This window comes from Prionailurus viverrinus, chromosome B4 (assembly GCF_022837055.1).
Source record: "Prionailurus viverrinus isolate Anna chromosome B4, UM_Priviv_1.0, whole genome shotgun sequence".
NCBI lineage: Eukaryota > Metazoa > Chordata > Mammalia > Carnivora > Felidae > Prionailurus > Prionailurus viverrinus.
In genome coordinates this window covers 43119118-43135993 of record NC_062567.1, presented here as the reverse complement: position 1 = coordinate 43135993, position 16876 = coordinate 43119118, and the positions used below count along the sequence as shown (strand labels likewise).

The following is a 16876-nucleotide window of genomic DNA, read 5'->3' as shown; positions in this document are numbered from 1 at the left end:
TTGTTTTCTTTGACTTCCAAGTATGTTGGAATGTTTTAAAATTCATTTATAGGAGTGCTTGGGTGGCTCAGTCGGTTAAGCGTCCGACTTCAGCTCAGGTCATGATCTCATGGTTCGTAAGTTCAGGTCCCTTGTTGGGCTCTGTACTGAAGGTCAGAGCCTGGAGCCTGCTTCAGATTCTGTTTCCCCCTCTCTTCTGCTCCTCCCCTGCTTGTACTCTGACTCAGTATAGTGAAACTTTAGGATGAGAAGTCTGGAACACACATGTAATTTTTATGTGTGTGTATTTATATTTATATATATATATGTGTGTATGTGTGTGTGTGTATTAAAATTGTATAATTTTCAGAGGGGCATTAAGAGGTATCTGCTAAAGTCAGGATGGTCTTTTATTTTAAAAAAAAAATTTTTTTTTCAACGTTTATTTATTTTTGGGACAGAGAGAGACAGAGCATGAACGGGGGAGGGGCAGAGAGAGAGGGAGACACAGAATCGGAAACAGGCTCCAGGCTCTGAGCCATCAGCCCAGAGCCTGACGCGGGGCTCGAACTCCCAGACCGTGAGATCGTGACCTGGCTGAAGTCGGACGCTTAACCGACTGCGCCACCCAGGCGCCCCAGGATGGTCTTTTAATAAAGCATGATAAAATACAGTGGTTCTAGTGGGAGGAAAAAAGTATTGAGTGGCCCAAGGAGGAGGTCACAGATGTTGGATATGCAATAAACTGTACAGATCGAAGAATTTGGTTGTTGAGAACTTGAAAGATATTTTTGACAAATGGAATCTGTGTTTTTCCAACAGAGTTTGAGAGTCTCAGTGTTGAAATGTTTGTGAGGTTACTGCTTTATAGAGCATACAGGGTTTTTGGTGCTTTCAGTGGTCATTAGGGAACTTTGGTGAAAAGACAAATAGTTCTTAAAATTTTTTTTTTGACAGACTTAATTTTATAACTGTAAGGGTGATGATGGCAATTTAGCCAAATATCCATTAAATAGTATGTTTAGAGTTCTGCTTTTTGTGTTCTTGTTGAGGAGAAAGAATATCTTTAAGGATTTGCAGTGTATTTAAAGACAGAAAACTTGGGAGAGAGAACTTTCCCTTCTTCAAAAGCCTGTTTACTTGCATTATGTAGTGTGTAAGTGGAGAGGGGAAGAGTGTTAAAAAAAAATTGGAAGGGCCACAGAGCTCTTGTGGAGGATGGGTAGATAAAAGAGCTTGATTACCACAGTTCTGGAGCAGCATGTAGATCATTTCCTATAAGGAATAATACGATAGTACATCATATAAGGGATAATGTGAAGGTACATATTCAAGGGAGCTGAATTTATAGGTAACTCTTCACTCAGGATTTGATAATTTAATGATTAAATGAGTCATTCTCATTTTGTGCCCTAAAGCTGATCAGCTTTACTTCTGGGTGTCACGTCTGATAAGTATCTAGGAAGTAAGTTTACCGTATGATTAAAAAATACATTAGAGTTTTTCTGTGGCTAACTTCCCAGTATTGAAGATGAGAAACCACCAAAGACTCAGCTGATCAAGAATATTACTGGAAGAATCAATAAAACTGTGCTTTGAAGGTAGACAGTAGTGTTATTTAAGCTTCTAAGGGATGTTCAGTGAAGGCGTAAAGTTTGCTCAGACACTCAAATATTTTTTCATTATTTTTGAAGGTTGTGGTTAGTGTTGCTTATGTGTAGGAGTGTGTATGTAAATTTACTCCCCCTCCCATTCTTAAAATCTTTTTAATTTTTGGAAAGTTATGTGTCATATGGCTATTTTTAAAATTACACAACTGGAAATAAATAGAATGCAGCCAAATGGTATACATTTGGTAGTTAGCACGATGGAGTATAAAATTATATTTTAAACTCATGCATTTAAAAATATATTCTATCAGTCTTCAGTGTTGATCTTAAATTTATGTTAAGGATTGTGGTTTTACTGGAAAAGTAATTTTAGATTGAGTACATCACTTATCAAACAGAAGAGATGATTTCCAGATTTATTTTTGGGGGGAGAAATGAAGTTTACTTTCCAGAGAAAGTACATGAAAACAGTGCTGAAGAAAAATGTAGGCCTTATCAGAGTTCCAGTATCCTGGGTTATGGGGTTCAGAAGAGCTGACTGAGCTCTCTCACATCAGCTTATGTAAAAGGAAAGCTATTGAATGACTGGTATTGTTTGAGCCCTGGGAACTAGTGCAGACATCTGCGTGCTTTCGGATGTATGGAGTTCTTTGTGTGATCAGTCCATTTAGCCTAGACTGAAGGAAGATTTTTATTTCCCTCCCTAAATTTGGCCTCTGTTAGTCTGAGATTTTTTTTTTTCTTTCTTTTGAGTGATGGCAGTGTAGAATTCAGAATAAGGGGCAGGAAAATGTGTGTATACAAATTGTTCCAGAAATGAACAACCATAGTTAGAGAAAGCAGTATCCTTACTTTATAGGGAGAGATATTCCTGACTGTGTGGCTGCTCTAATTGTAAGTTCCTTAGTCTGTTTCACAATGACTGTACTAATCTTAGTGATGTTGAGGGCCAGCTGTTTCAGGTACACATAAAGCAGTTTTAAGGGTTTTTTGTTTGTTAAGGATCTGTTCATATTTCAAATCCTTTTGGATATTTTTGAAACAGTTAAGCTTTAGTGATTCAGTCTGAAGTGAATTCATACTGAACCACTTTGAATGATACATATTTTTAAAATATATTCTTATCATGAAGAATAATATTTATAGTACTAAGAGCTCTGCTTTAAAAATGCTTGCAGAACTCAGTGGAAAAAGAATAATGTATACTTTCCTCAACAATTATATACATTTAATTGTCATATCTTGAGTATGTTTAAAAGTATTTTCTACACTGTTTTGTTCCAGGTGACAAAAATCATTCCTGCCACATAGAAGGTGTTCAATAAATATTTAAAAATTTTTTTAATGTTTATTTAATTTTGAGAGAGAGACACAGACAGAGCAGGAGTGGGGGAGGGGCAGAGAGAGAAGGAGATACAGAATTCAAAGCAGGTTCCAGGCTCTGAGCTGTCAACACTGAGCCCACTGCGGGGCTTGAACCCATGAACTCTGAGATGACCTGAGTCCAAGTTGGCCGCTTAACCAACTGAGCCACCTAGGCACCCCAATAAATATTTTTTGAGTGACTGGATTTTTTATTTTCTTTCATAATCCTTTTAGTTTTCCTTGTTAAGAGGAGAAAATGTTTTCTAAGCAAATGTAAATTTTAGCATCATCTCATGAATTCTACCTCAGTATGGTTTTTATTGTAATTTCTTACTTAAAACATAATAAGGTTTTTAGTTTTTTCAATTCAGTTCATCAAGATTATATTTTATGGAAATATAAAAGTCACTTATAAAGTCACTTACAAATAGAAGTCATTTTATCTTTTTGGACTTCAGTTTTCTCATCTCTAATACGATGGGTTTCTTTCAGTTTTGACATTGTTTAAACTTAAAAAGTGAAGATATTTAAATAAGTACTCTATATCAATTAAAAATTTTTTACTTTACAATTACACATTCAAGTCCATAATTTAGTGTATGTTACACTTAGAATTATTTCTGCAGAACAGATTCTTTTTAAAAATTTTTTCTAAAGTTTTTTTTTTTTAAATTTTTTTTTTCCAACGTTTATTTATTTTTGGGACAGAGAGAGACAGAGCATGAACGGGGGAGGGGCAGAGAGAGAGGGAAACACAGAATCGCAAACAGGCTCCAGGCTCTGAGCCATCAGCCCAGAGCATGACGCGGGGCTCGAACTCACGGACTGCGAGATCGTGACCTGGCTGAAGTCGGACGCTTAACCGACTGCGCCACCCAGGCGCCCCGCTCTAAGGTTTTTTTTAATGTTTGTTTATTTTTGAGAGAGAGAGAGAGAGAGAGTGCACAAGTGGGGGAAAGGCAAAGAGAGAAGGGGATGGAGGATCTGAAGTGGGCTCTGTGCTGATAGCAGAGAGCTCGGTGTGGGGCTGGAACTCGTGAACCTTGAGATCATGACCTGAGCCAAAGTCAGATGCCTTACCGACTGAACCACCCAGGCGCCCCTTTGCAGAACAGATTCTTAAAACTTGTTTCTACTGCTCTTATTGCATAGGTCATCACACTCAACAACACCGCCCCCCCTTTTTTTAGGGCTATTCGACTCATAAAACCAGTTTGCCAGTTCTATGTGATGTAAATTGGAAAATACTGTAAACTGTCAAAGGTTCTTTTTGTTTGAAGAATGAAAAAGATAGCAAATTACTTTCAGGCAGATTATATAGGTTAAACATATGTTTGGGTGGTGAGGTTTTGAGATTACTACCCCAAATTTAAGAGAAACGTATTAGAAAAGCCACTAATCCAGGAAATCTGGATTATTGGTTTGGCTTTACCCGCCTCTGGGATATGATGCAAGGTCCTTGAAAATGAAAAGAAAACTTTTTAAGAATAAGTAAGTGTGTGTGTATATGTATATTTTCAAATGTTAGTGTAGGGCTCTTTACTTAAAAAAAAGAAAAATCTTAACCCACATCCAATTTTTACAAGAAATCTTAATCCCATCCAATTTTTAGTTCTTTATGTCTACTATTCTTTATGTCTACTATCCATTACCCTTAGATTGAGTTTTAATTATGTAGTCAAAATTTTTTTATGTCCTTTATCTCCAGGCCCACTTTTATTGAAGGAATATTAAAAAGGAATATTTGCAGTATAACTAAATGACTTTACCTAGCCCAGTCTCTTAATAGTTTTGGTTTTTCAGTAAACGCTTTCCTTGCTTGCAGCACTGACCTTTTAATTCAGCCTAAGCAGAAAGAAGAATAAAATTTTGTGAGAGTAAACAACAGGATACCTTTAACTGTCTGTATTTTGGTGATCTTACGTACCCTTGCTGTATTCCACTGTGACTGGCTCTTTAGAAGCTACAGTAAATTATTTTTAACTGGCACCAAGTATTTGTGCCATTGAGCCTTTAAGATTTTGGAAGGAGTTTGCCAGAGAGCTGATTCATGAGGTAGGAATAAAATGATTGTCTTTAGTCTTTTTCGCATTATTTAATATTGATACTGTATTTCTTTCAGAAGTTTTTCTCTTAAGACTTCCTGATTTTTATACTCTTTGGTTTTCCTATCACTTGGACCACTCTTTTCCTTCCTTCACTAGCTCTTGAGATACGGAATAGTAAAAGTGCATCATTTTCTTTATTCTTTCCCTGAGATTATATCCATTTCTATAGCTTTTGCATAGAAGCAGATAGCCAATTATGCTAAAATAGAAAGCTTCATACTAGTCTTTGCTGTAAAACACTGGTTCCGTGTATGAAGGATCTTGCTCCATATCTCAGCAACGTACAGTTTTGAAAGATGTCCTGCAAACTGGGGGAGCCTATTTTCTACCCATTAAATCCTAGAACTGGTAGGAAATCTTGAGGATCTTATAGCTAAAGGCCTTCACTTTTTGGCTAAAGAAACCAAGGCCTTGGCCAAAATAAGAGACAGCTAGATTCTAATTTACAATTTTTTTTTTTTTTTTTTTTTTTTTTTTTTTTGTAATTTGAGAGAGAGAGAGAGAGAGAGAGAGTGAGCAGGGGAGAGGGGTGGAGGTGTGGGGGGGAGGATGCAGGAGAGGGAGAGGGAGAGAGAGAATCTTAAGCAGGCTTCATGCTTGGTGCAGAACTTGATGGAGGGCTCAGTCTCACAACCATGGGGTCATGACTGACCTAAGCTGAAATCAAGCGTTGGACGCTTAACCAACGGAGCCATCCAGGCATGCCAAGACAGCCAGATTCTTAGCTGAGATTTTCCAGTCTCACATTTGGTGCTTTTTTCTTCATGAAAAGCATCTTGATAAAGCTGTGTTTTTTGTTTTGTTTTGCAAATTGAATTACTTTAAAAATGCAACATGGTAGCTTTATTTAAAGAAGGATTTTTGTAAATTCTTTGTTTTTTAGATTTATACCCTATCATTTTTTATTTTACCATTGCTTTTTGCATGCACTTAGTCCACTTGGGTTCAGCTTCCTTCTATTGAAGTATGTTCTTCAGCTTTTTTTAGCAAAAGTTGATTAATTATAAATTCTTGGTCTTCATCTGAAAATGTATTTAGTTTGCCCTCATTTGTTAGTGAAAATTAGTTGATTATAGAATCTGGGCAATAGTTATTTTCATTCAGTTGTAGGAGGGTCTTACGATTTTAATTGTTGCTATGAGAGGTCTGTTATTTTCTAATTAACATTGTGGCTAAGTACTTTATCTGTTTTTTTTTTTTTTTCCCCCCTGGTTCTTTAGAAGCAGCCCATAAGCATCTCTCAAGTTTTGATATTTTGCAGCTCTTCCTACACTGTCTAGATGAGGCTCTATTTTTTTTTTTTTTTTTAGTCCTGCTTAGAACTCATGTTTGTAAAATCTATTATTATTGTTTGGTAGTTCTAGAAACTTATCATCCATTATTTTTTACTTTTCCCTCATCATCCTTAGAATCCTTTGGAACTCCTTTCTGCTCCATGACTCTTAATCTTGCTTTCATATCATCTCTTTATTTCTCTGGGCTAGTGTGTAGTTTATTTTTTTACTTGTCTTCCAGATAACTAATTCTTTTCTCAGGTGTGCCTAATTTTGCAGTTTAATGAATCAATTGAGCTTTTTTTTTTTTTTTTTTATTTTATTTTTTTTTTCCAACGTTTATTTATTTTTGGGACAGAGAGAGACAGAGCATGAACGGGGGAGGGGCAGAGAGAGAGGGAGACACAGAATCAGAAACAGGCTCCAGGCTCTGAGCCATCAGCCCAGAGCCTGACGCGGGGCTCGAACTCACGGACCGCGAGATTGTGACCTGGCTGAAGTCGGACGCTTAACCGACTGCGCCACCCAGGTGCCCCTCAATTGAGCTTTTAATGTCAGTGACTATGCTTTTCTAGAAGCTCTTTGTACTCCTCATTTAAAAGACTTATGAGAAAATGTCAGCCTACATGAAAGTAGAGAGAATAGCATACCAATAATTTTAGACTTATAAAAAAGTTACAAAAATAGTACACCCTGCATCCCTTAAGATTAACATTTTATTTAACCATAGAACAGTTACATAGACCAAGAAATTAATGTTGATATAGTACTGTATCTCTGTATACCATATTTAAATTTGTCCAGTTTTCCTACTAGTGTCCTTCTGGTCTAGGATCCCATATTGCATTTAGTTGGTATCTACATAGTCTTTTCTAATCTGGGACATTTTAGCAGTCTTTGTCTTTATAACCTTGACCTTTTGAACATTACTGGACAGTCATTTTTTAGAATGTCTCTCAATTTGGGTTTGTCTGATGTTTTCTTATGATTTGATTAAGGTTATACTTTTTTGGCAAGAATACCACAGAAGTGATGTGTGCTCTTCTCAGGGCATCCATCATATCAATAGTGCATGATATGAATCCTGGCGATGTTATATTTGATTACTTATGATGTTGTCTACCAGAGTGTTTGTTTTTTTTTTTAAACTGGATTTACTGTTATTTTCCTTGCAATAAATATTGGAAGCTATGTAGTTACCTTGTTTCTCATCATTCTTTTATCCACTAATTTGGGCATTCTTTGATGGTTTTTGCCTGCCAACGATGATTGCTGTGGTTTTGCCACATGGTGATTTTTCTAGTTCCATTGTTTCTTCCACATGTATTATTAAATTCTACTTTAATGAAGAGCTATCTTGTTCTTCCCACTTATTTATTTAAGTATTGTGTATATTAGTATGGGCTCATGTGCATTCCTTTAATTCTATAGATTATAGTCCAGTATAATGTCATCATTTTTTGCTTAAACTGTCCCAGATTTGGCCATTGGGAGCTCCTTCAAATTTGTTTCTGTGTCCTTTTGATAAGTCCTCATCATTTTTTGAGTACTTACAATGGTCTTACCGTGGAAGATGTTTCAGACTTATCTTGTCCTTTTTCTACTTCGTGCTTAGAATCAACCATTCCTCCAAGGAGCTCTGTCTCCTTTTATTGGAAAATGGTATTTATTTATTTATCTATTTATGAGAGAGAGAGAGAGCGAGTGAGAGAGCTGGGGAGGGGCAGAAAGAGAGGGAGACACGGAATCCAAAGCAGGCTCCAGGTTCTGAGGTGTCAGCACAGAGCCTGACGTGGGGCTCGAACCCACAAACTATGAGATCATGATCTGAGCCAAAGTCGGACACTTAACTGACTGAACCAGCCAGGCACCCCTGGAAAATGGTATTTAGAAACTAAGATCTGGAAGCTAAGTGTGTTCATTGCTACTAGGTTTTCATTGCTTTTAAGACCTCTCAGTACACAGAGTTAAGAAATACATGGATGTGTACACATGCACATAGTTCTGTGTATTTTCATCTTTGTCTATATATTCAAAAAAACATGAGTTCATTATATCCAGTTCCAACCCACTGCTGCAAAATTATATTACAGTCTTGTCCTTTTCTTCTTTTGGTCTGTTCTGTGATATTGAGAAACCTGGTCTTATGCACAGTATATTTTTGTATATATTGTGTGCAAACCTAGTGTGCAGGGGTTTCAGAATTGCTAACGTATTCTATGAGTAACAAATTTACTGTCTAGAATACAATGCTATGAAACTACTGTCCATAGAGTCAAAATACTGTCTTTGAAATTTATTTAGGTAATTTCTTTCTTATCTGTTGCAGTGTGGCTATGTTCTTCATTTATAAAACAATTGTTACTGTTTGTATTCCATTTCGAATGTTCCCCTGTATCCTAGCTGATTTTAAGTATTGATTTATATTGGAGTTTGTCAAACAATTGCCATTTTTTAAGAGTTAGAAATAACACAAAAAGTTATACTCTGAGTAGTGTCCTTCTTCCCCATCTCTTTTACCCTGGTCCTATTCCCCCTTCCTGTCCAGTCTGTTCCCTCTTATTTATAGGTATTTTACTTTCATTAATTTTTGGTTTTATCTTCTTGAATTCCTTTTTGCACAAATGAGCTAATGCACGAGTGTTCTTTTATAGTTCTGTGTGTTTCCATCTTTGTCTACATATGAAAAGAACATGAGTTCATGTTGATAACTCCAGTTCCAGTCCACCACCGCAAAATTACATACTAGTCTTGTCCCTTTCCTCTTTTGGTCCATTCTGTGATAGTGGAAGCTTGGTCTTATCCACCTCCCCCTGCCTTTTTTCCCCTCTCATCCTGTTGCCTTACTGGAAAGATTGTACAGTTATCCAGTAGAATGTTGTAGATTTTGGATTTTCTAAGTGATCCTTGTAATGTTTGACTTATTTTTATGTCTTTACATTTCTTATAAAATGAAATTTAAAATAGAAGACTTAGTGACAAATTCAACATTTTGCATGAATGCTTCATAGGTAGTACTAAGTACTTTGTATTCATCACATCAGAAAGCACATAATATCTTGTCCTCCTTGTAGTGATACTAAGATAGTTCATTAGGTTCAGATGGTGAAAGTTAACATCTTTATTATAAAGCTGAGTTTTTCCTCTTATATCCTTCACATATTTGTGGGATGATCCTTTTGTACCATGCCAATATCCAGTTCCTCATCTATTGATTGTTTTAACACCCACTGAACATTATTTTTTTGTATTATTTCATTAGGAATATCTGTTACTGTTTTATGATGTTCTATCTCATGTATTTTATTCCATATTTCATGTGTTTTAATCTTTTTAAATATTTATAATCTCTATCAGATTGCTCGGTTGTCTAAAGTTTTTAGAAACTCACTTCTGTGCTTTGTTATATTTGCTGTTTCTTGCTTAAGGTGAACTGTTGTTTCCATAGGTACTGTATAGTTTCGGATTGTGAGCTGATCTTCAGAGGAGTTACTGGCCTCCGGGGTGGGGGGTTGGTGGTGCATATCCCTCCAGAGAGGTTTTAGTTGGCTTCTGCTAACCACCCTACAGGGTTTCCAGGGACAACTTTATTTTCTATTTTTAAATTGAAATATAATTTCTATACAGTAAAATGCACAGACCTTGTTTATGCGGTTTTAGCAGATGTGTACACCTATGTTATCACCTTGTTTAAGCAGAGATCGTTTTTTACATTTAATTTTTGGAGTTCGAAGTTCCTGTACCATGTACAGAGAATTAATTCAACCTCTAAACCGATGTGAGGGCAGTGTGTGGTTACAAAGTCTTTGCTGATTTTTCCTACCTTTTCAGAACCTAGGCCAAGACTGAAAAGCTCCTTTGCCTTCCTCTGCCAGTGGCAGATTTTTGTATTTCATTGTTCCCAGGGAGTCTGTGAAATGTGCAAGAATCTTCTCACAGTGTGTTTCTTATGTGTCAAGGCCTTATCTTCCCTGTTTTGCTGCTGAAACAGAAGTCCCTCAGTTTCTGAGATGAGAACATCCTAAAGGGTTGTTGTAACATCAAGCATGTACTGCTTTTTACCTCCCTGTTCATTTTTGGCTGTCTAGAGATTTCTTCCCCTACTTTCATGATACTTAGCTCTATATTTAAAAGCTTGTTTATGTATTTTTATTTTGTGTATATGTATGTCTTAGTCTGTTTGGGCTGCTGTAACAAAATAGTGAGTGGCTTATAATGACAAATTTATTGCTTACAGTTTGGAGGCTGGGAAGTCTAAGATTAGGGTGCCAGCATGGTCCCCTTCTGGTGAGGGCCCTCTTTTTGGTTCTTGGCTGGTGCCTTCTTGCTGTGTCCTTACACGGTGGAACAACGTAGGGGTTTCTTTGTAGCTCTGTCCTCATTACTAAGCACCTCTCAAAGGCTCCACATCTTATCACCTTTGAGGGTTAGAATTTCAACATACGAATTTTGAGGGGACACAAACATTCAGACCATGGCAGTGTATAAATCAAATAAAAGTGGTTCTAGAGGTTTTGTAAAAGAAGGGTTTTCTGCTTATTTTATTATTAAATTATCAGAAATAGAAATTCTAACTTTCATGTTTTTAAATATTGCCTTTTCTTATTGTGGATATATATGCAAGATAAGCATTATTCATACTTACTAATATGTGTATTAATGACTTTTAATTATAGGTAGGATTAAATAGGTAACTTCAAGAATCACAAAATGATTTATGATCAAGTATAGATCTGGTTCATTTAGTTTTTATGACTCAGTTCTAAATGTTCTCTTTATTAGCCACCTTTGTGTGTAATTACATCTTGTAAAGGGTACAAAACCTAAACCAGTTTAGGTTTATTGAAACTGAGCGCTTCTGGATATTTTTGTTAGGGGAAACTGGATTCAGAATGGAGAACATACTAGACTAGGGTTTGTGAACATTTTGGAAAATTTATTATTTTATCCTTACCTAAATTGTAGACATTATTATGCTTTGGATTGTAGTAAATTTGTATAAAATGGTTGATATCTAGTCTGATTGTCAATTGAGGTATTTTTACTTCCTGGTATAAGAAATTTTGATGTTTTAAAAACTTAACAGTTTCTTTACTTACTGTAATTACTTCCTAATTAAAATAAAGCCTGTCTTCAACCCTTCACTTCATTTAAAATTTATTTTCCAGAAAGTATTGCAGTGGATATCAGGCCAGATACAACAATAAAATTACATTTGTATGGAAACTAGTGAATAGCATTTAACAACCTGGTACTGGTTCATGATTTTTGATGAATAGCAGATGTGAATACTATTGCAAACTGGCGCTGTAACCGTATATGTTTAATTCTTCAGTATCAAGTCAGAATGTTTATCTTCTCTTAAGTCAAAGCCAAAACAGAACCCACTGAAGCCAAAATAAATTAGGGGCCAAATAGACCACATAATTGAGAGCTAGTAATAATTGTTGCTGAAGATTTTTTCTATATGAGCCTGTAGCCTGGCCTGTGAGAAGCCACAGGCAACATTTATCAAACAGTCTTGCATCCTAAGGATACTAAAATTGGCTTTTCAATATGATGCGGATAAAAAACTTTTGCAGAATATATTACACAGCTAGTTGAATTTAGACACTTTATTGTTGAGTACATTCAGGTAATCATAGAGTTTCTAAGCTAGGTTAACTCCCCAAACAAACAAAACTAAGCTAAACCAAACCTACTTTTTAATATGTGTACCCCAATTATTTTTTATTTTTGGAAAGATACAGTGATGTAGTCAAGGAGTTTACCTTGTAGTCTTATTTTAAAGCAGATGGTTTAAGAGGGAGGTGTCAAGCCTCAGTGTCAGATATTCCTCATTCTAATAACAAAATATTTAAGTCATATTCTAACAGAGAATATAGAGAATGTTTTTTTCCTCAGAAATCTTTTTTCCCCTGCATCCTAAAATCTCTATTCTGCTGCAGTCTGTTTTTATTTAACTGATAGATCTTTAAAAAGTTTACACCTTTCTCTTATTGGCTGGTGCCCAACCCCCTTTAAAGATTAACTTTGTCTTAAAAGTACTAGCACCCAAAGATTGCTCTTTATGAAGTCTGACACCTTAGTATGACTGACACTCAGGCTTCTAGCAGGTGCTCCACACTCAGCTTGGAGTCTGACACAGGACTTGATCCTACAGCCTTGGGATCATGACCTGATCCAAAATCAACAGTTGGTCTCTCAACTGACTGAGCCACCCAGGTGCCCATATGCTGTATATTTAGTTCTGGAAATGGCCTTCACTTACCTTTCCAATGCAGATGTAACTCTTGATGACTTATTTGACATTCATTGCCCCCATGATGCTTTCTATTGGCAACTCTACCCTAGCTGTTTCTGGAAATTTTGAAGTCAGAATTATTTTGAAATATGACAAACAAAAGTCCCTAAAGGATCCAATTTTGTTTTTAAATTATCTGTATTTGATAAATTAATGTGAAAAACTCTAAAGTTAAAGTTTACTGAGAATTTTTAAAGCTCTTTTATAAACTTGGGATTTTTCTAGTTTACATAATCTTTCTGATACATAGAATGGACCTTTAATTTCTTTTAATACCTAGGTGTCTGTTAAGTTTATAGAGATATCGTATCTTTGTACCATGTCTGGATTATACATATTTGAGAACAGAGCATGGTACTCTTATCTTGTACTACACTTGTACTAAGGGATGTAAATTGGTATTCATTACTGTAACTCAGCTTTGTCTCCTCACCTGGCTCAAATAAAGTCCTCAGATAATCATAACCCAGTTTAACAGAATAAGTCTTCTGTATCTACTTTGGATACAGGAGATACTTTATCTGATTTTGGAGGACAAATCCCATTAGATGTTTTCTTTCCTCTGTTAGGGTTGTTCTTTTCCCCTCATGCTGAATGATGGATGAGTTTGGGTTTACAAAATGGAACTATCCGTGTGATCAGCTGCCATAGTTCTCCAACATCACATCCCTTTATAGTGTCCTCTGAGCAGGGCTCAATAACTTCCACTCCTTTTGGATCAGCTTCATTGATGCATCCCTGAGTGCCATGAATGCTTCTCTCCTGACTCTCTAGGACCTGTTGCCATTTTACTGTGCTCCTTGGAGAGGGACAAAGTTGCATAAAGCAGATTCTGAGCCTGAAGCCTAGGGAAAAATATAATGTGACTGCTGTGGAGAGGACCCAAGCACAGAGCCTCATTCTGCTGTCAGGTCATTCCGTTACTGGAGACACCCACTTGTTGCATTTTAAGAATAACATTAATTTCTTTCAGGCTCTGTTTCTTATTCTTTCCTGTGGATACATAATTTAGCTGCCTTTGGGAAAAAGTACCAATTGAAGATTTGGTACCAATCTCACTGACCAATACAAATGAGTACTAAGCTTTATAGAGCAGCAAACTGAAACAAAAGGGCTTTGTCTTTTTTTTTTTTTTTAAGTTTACTTATTTTGAGAGAGTGAGAGAGAGAAAGAGAGTGTGTACACATGAGCAGGGGAGGGGGTAGAGAGGGAGAGTGAGAGAATCCCAAGCAGTCTCCACACCGCCAGCGCAGAGCCTGATGCGGGGCTCGGACTCATGAACTGTGAGATCATGACCTGAGTCAAAACCAGGAGTCAGATGCTGAACTGACTGAACCACCCAGGTGCTCCACATTTTTTAAAATTTATTTTTATTTTTAAATTTTTATTTAAATTCAAGTGAGTTAACATATAGTTAACTGTATGTTTCAGGAGTAGAATTTAGTGATTCATCACTTAAATATAACACCCAGTGCTCATCCCAACAAGTAAGTGCCCTCTTTAATGCCCATCACCCATTTAGCCCATCCTCCCAACCCAGCACCCCTCCAGCAGCCCTCAGTTCTCTGTATTTAAGAGTCTCTTATGGTTTGCCTTCCTCTCTGTTTTTATCTTATTTTTTCTTCCCTTCCCCTGTGTTCATCTGTTGTGTTTCTTAAATTCCACATAGGAGTGAAATCATATTTGTCTTTCTCTCACTGACTTATTTCACTTAGCATAATACATCCCACCTGTTTTTTTGTAAGACTTATTTATTTTTTTAATAAATTAAAAATTTTTTTAATGTTTATTTTTGAGAGAGATAGAGACTGAGTGCAAGCAAGGGAGGGGCAGAGAGAGAGGGAGACACAGAATCCGAAGCAGGCTCCAGGCTCTGAGCTGTCAGCACAGAGCCCGATGCGGGGCTCAAACTCGCAAACCACGAGATCACGAATGACCTGAGCTGAAGCCGAACGTTCAACCGACTGAGCCACCCAGGCGTCCCTTATAAAATTTTTTTAATGTTTATTTGTTTTTGAGAGACAGAGAGAGAGAGGGAGACACAGAATCCGAAGCAGGCTCCAGGCTCTGAGCTGTCAGCACAGAGCCTGACATGGGGCTCAAGCTCACGAACCGTGAGATCATGACCAGAGCTGAAGTCAGACGTTTAACTGACTGAGCCACCCAGGTGCCCCATTTTGTAGACTTTTTTAAAGAGAAGTTTTAGGTTCACAGCAAAATTGAGTGTGACAAAATCTTTCTTTCTTTCGTTCTTTCTTTTTTAAAAAATGCTTATTTATTTATTTTGAGAGAGACACTGAGAGCGTGAACGGAGGAGGGACAGAGAGAGACACAGAATCTGAAGCAGGCATCAGGCTCTGAGCTGCCAGCACAGAGCCTGATGTGGGGCTCAAACCCATGAACCGCAAGATCATAACCTAGGCCAAAGTTGGATGCCTAACCGACTGAGCCACCAGCACCACCCCCTGCCCTCTCCGCTGGGAAAAAATATTTCTAATTCCTCCCTTCTGTAATAAAAACTTTTATTTTCTATTCATTTATTCCTTCTCTAATGCTCTTGCTTTCTTTAATGTAGATCTGAGTTTCTTATTTATATCATTTTCTTCTCTTTTCAGAACTTCTTGGCAAGGCAGGTCTACAGGCAAAAATTCCCTCAAGTTTTGTTTGAGAAAGTCTCTTTTCACTTTTGAAGAATAATTTTGGAGGGTACAGAATTCTAGGTTGGTAGGTTTCCCCGGACCTTTCACCTCTCTAAATACTTCAAATATTTCCATCCAGTCTTTTCTTGCTTGTATGGTTTCTGAGGAAAAGTTAGATGTCATTCTTATCTTTGCTCCTCTGTATCTGAGGTGTGTTTTTTTCTTCTGGATTTTGTTTTCCCAAGATTTTTTCTATGTCTTTGAATTTCTGGGGTTTAAATATTTGCTTAGGTGTAGGTTTTTTTTTTTGTTTTGTTTTGTTTTTTTTGTTTTTTTGTTTTGTTTTTTGTATTTATGCTGCTTTGCTGTTCTGTGAACTTCTTGGATCTGTGGTTTGGTGTCTGACATTAATTTGGAGAAATTCTGAGTCATTATTGCCTCCCATATTCCTTTTTCTTTTCCTTCTGGTATTCTCATCATGCATATGTGTATCTTTATGTTATATCTTTTGTAGTTGTCCCCCAGTCCTTGGATATTCTGTTCTGTTTTGACAAACGCCCCCTCCCCCCCCAGTCGTTTTTCTCTTTGGCTGTTTCTGTGGACATATCTGTAAGCTCAGATTCTTTCCTTAGCAGTGTCCTGTCTACTATTGATTCCATTAAAGGCATTCATTTCTGTTATAGTGTTTTTGATCTCCATCTTTTTTTTTTTTTTTATTCTTAGAATTTCCTCCATCTCTTGGGTCCTATTACCGATCTGTTCTTACATGTTGCCTATCTTTTCCATTAGAGTCCTTGGGATATTAATCATGATTGTTTAAATTTGTAGTCTGGTAATTCCAACATGCCTGCCATATCTGAGTCTGTTTCTGATGCTTGCTTGCCATGTCTTTTCAAAATAATTTTCTTTTTAATATGCCTTATAATTTTTCGTTGAAAGCCAGCTATAATATACTAGGTAAAAGGAATTGCAGTAAATTGGCCTTCAGTAATGTGTTGAGTAATGTGTTTTGGGAGAGGAGAAGCATTCTATAATTCTTTCACTGGGGCCAAGTTTTGTTGGTTTGGTTTTTTTTTTTAAGTTTACATCCAGGTTAGTTGGCATATAGTGCAACAATGATTTCAGGAGTAAATTCCTTAATGCCCCTTACCCATTTAGCCCATCCTCCCTCCCACAGTCCCTCCAGCAACCCTCTGTTCCCTCTATATTTTTTTTTTATTTAAAAAAAATTTTTTTTAACGTTTTTATTTATTTTTGAGACAGAGAGAGACAGAGCATGAACGGGGGAGGGTCAGAGAGAGGGAGACACAGAATCTGAAACAGGCTCCAGGCTCTGAGCTGTCAGCACAGAACCCGACATGGGGCTCGAACTCATGGACCGCGAGATCATGACCTGAGCCGAAGTTGGCCGCTTAACCAACTGAGCCACCCAGGCACCCCTCTCTGTTCTCTATATTTAAGAGATGTTTTGTCCCCTCCCTGTTTTTATATTACTTTGCTTCCCTTCCCTTATGTTCATCTGTTTTGTATCTTAAATTCCTCATATGAGTGAAGTCATGATATTTGTCTTTCTGACTAATTTTGCTTAGCATAATAC

At 36.9% G+C, this 16876-nt stretch overlaps 1 protein-coding gene across 1 annotated transcript in view; it reads left to right on the top strand.

Moving 5' to 3' along the window:
• LRP6 (LDL receptor related protein 6) overlaps positions 1 to 16876 on the top strand; it is a 179005-nt gene that overhangs the window by 25930 nt on the left and 136199 nt on the right. The window lies entirely within an intron of this gene.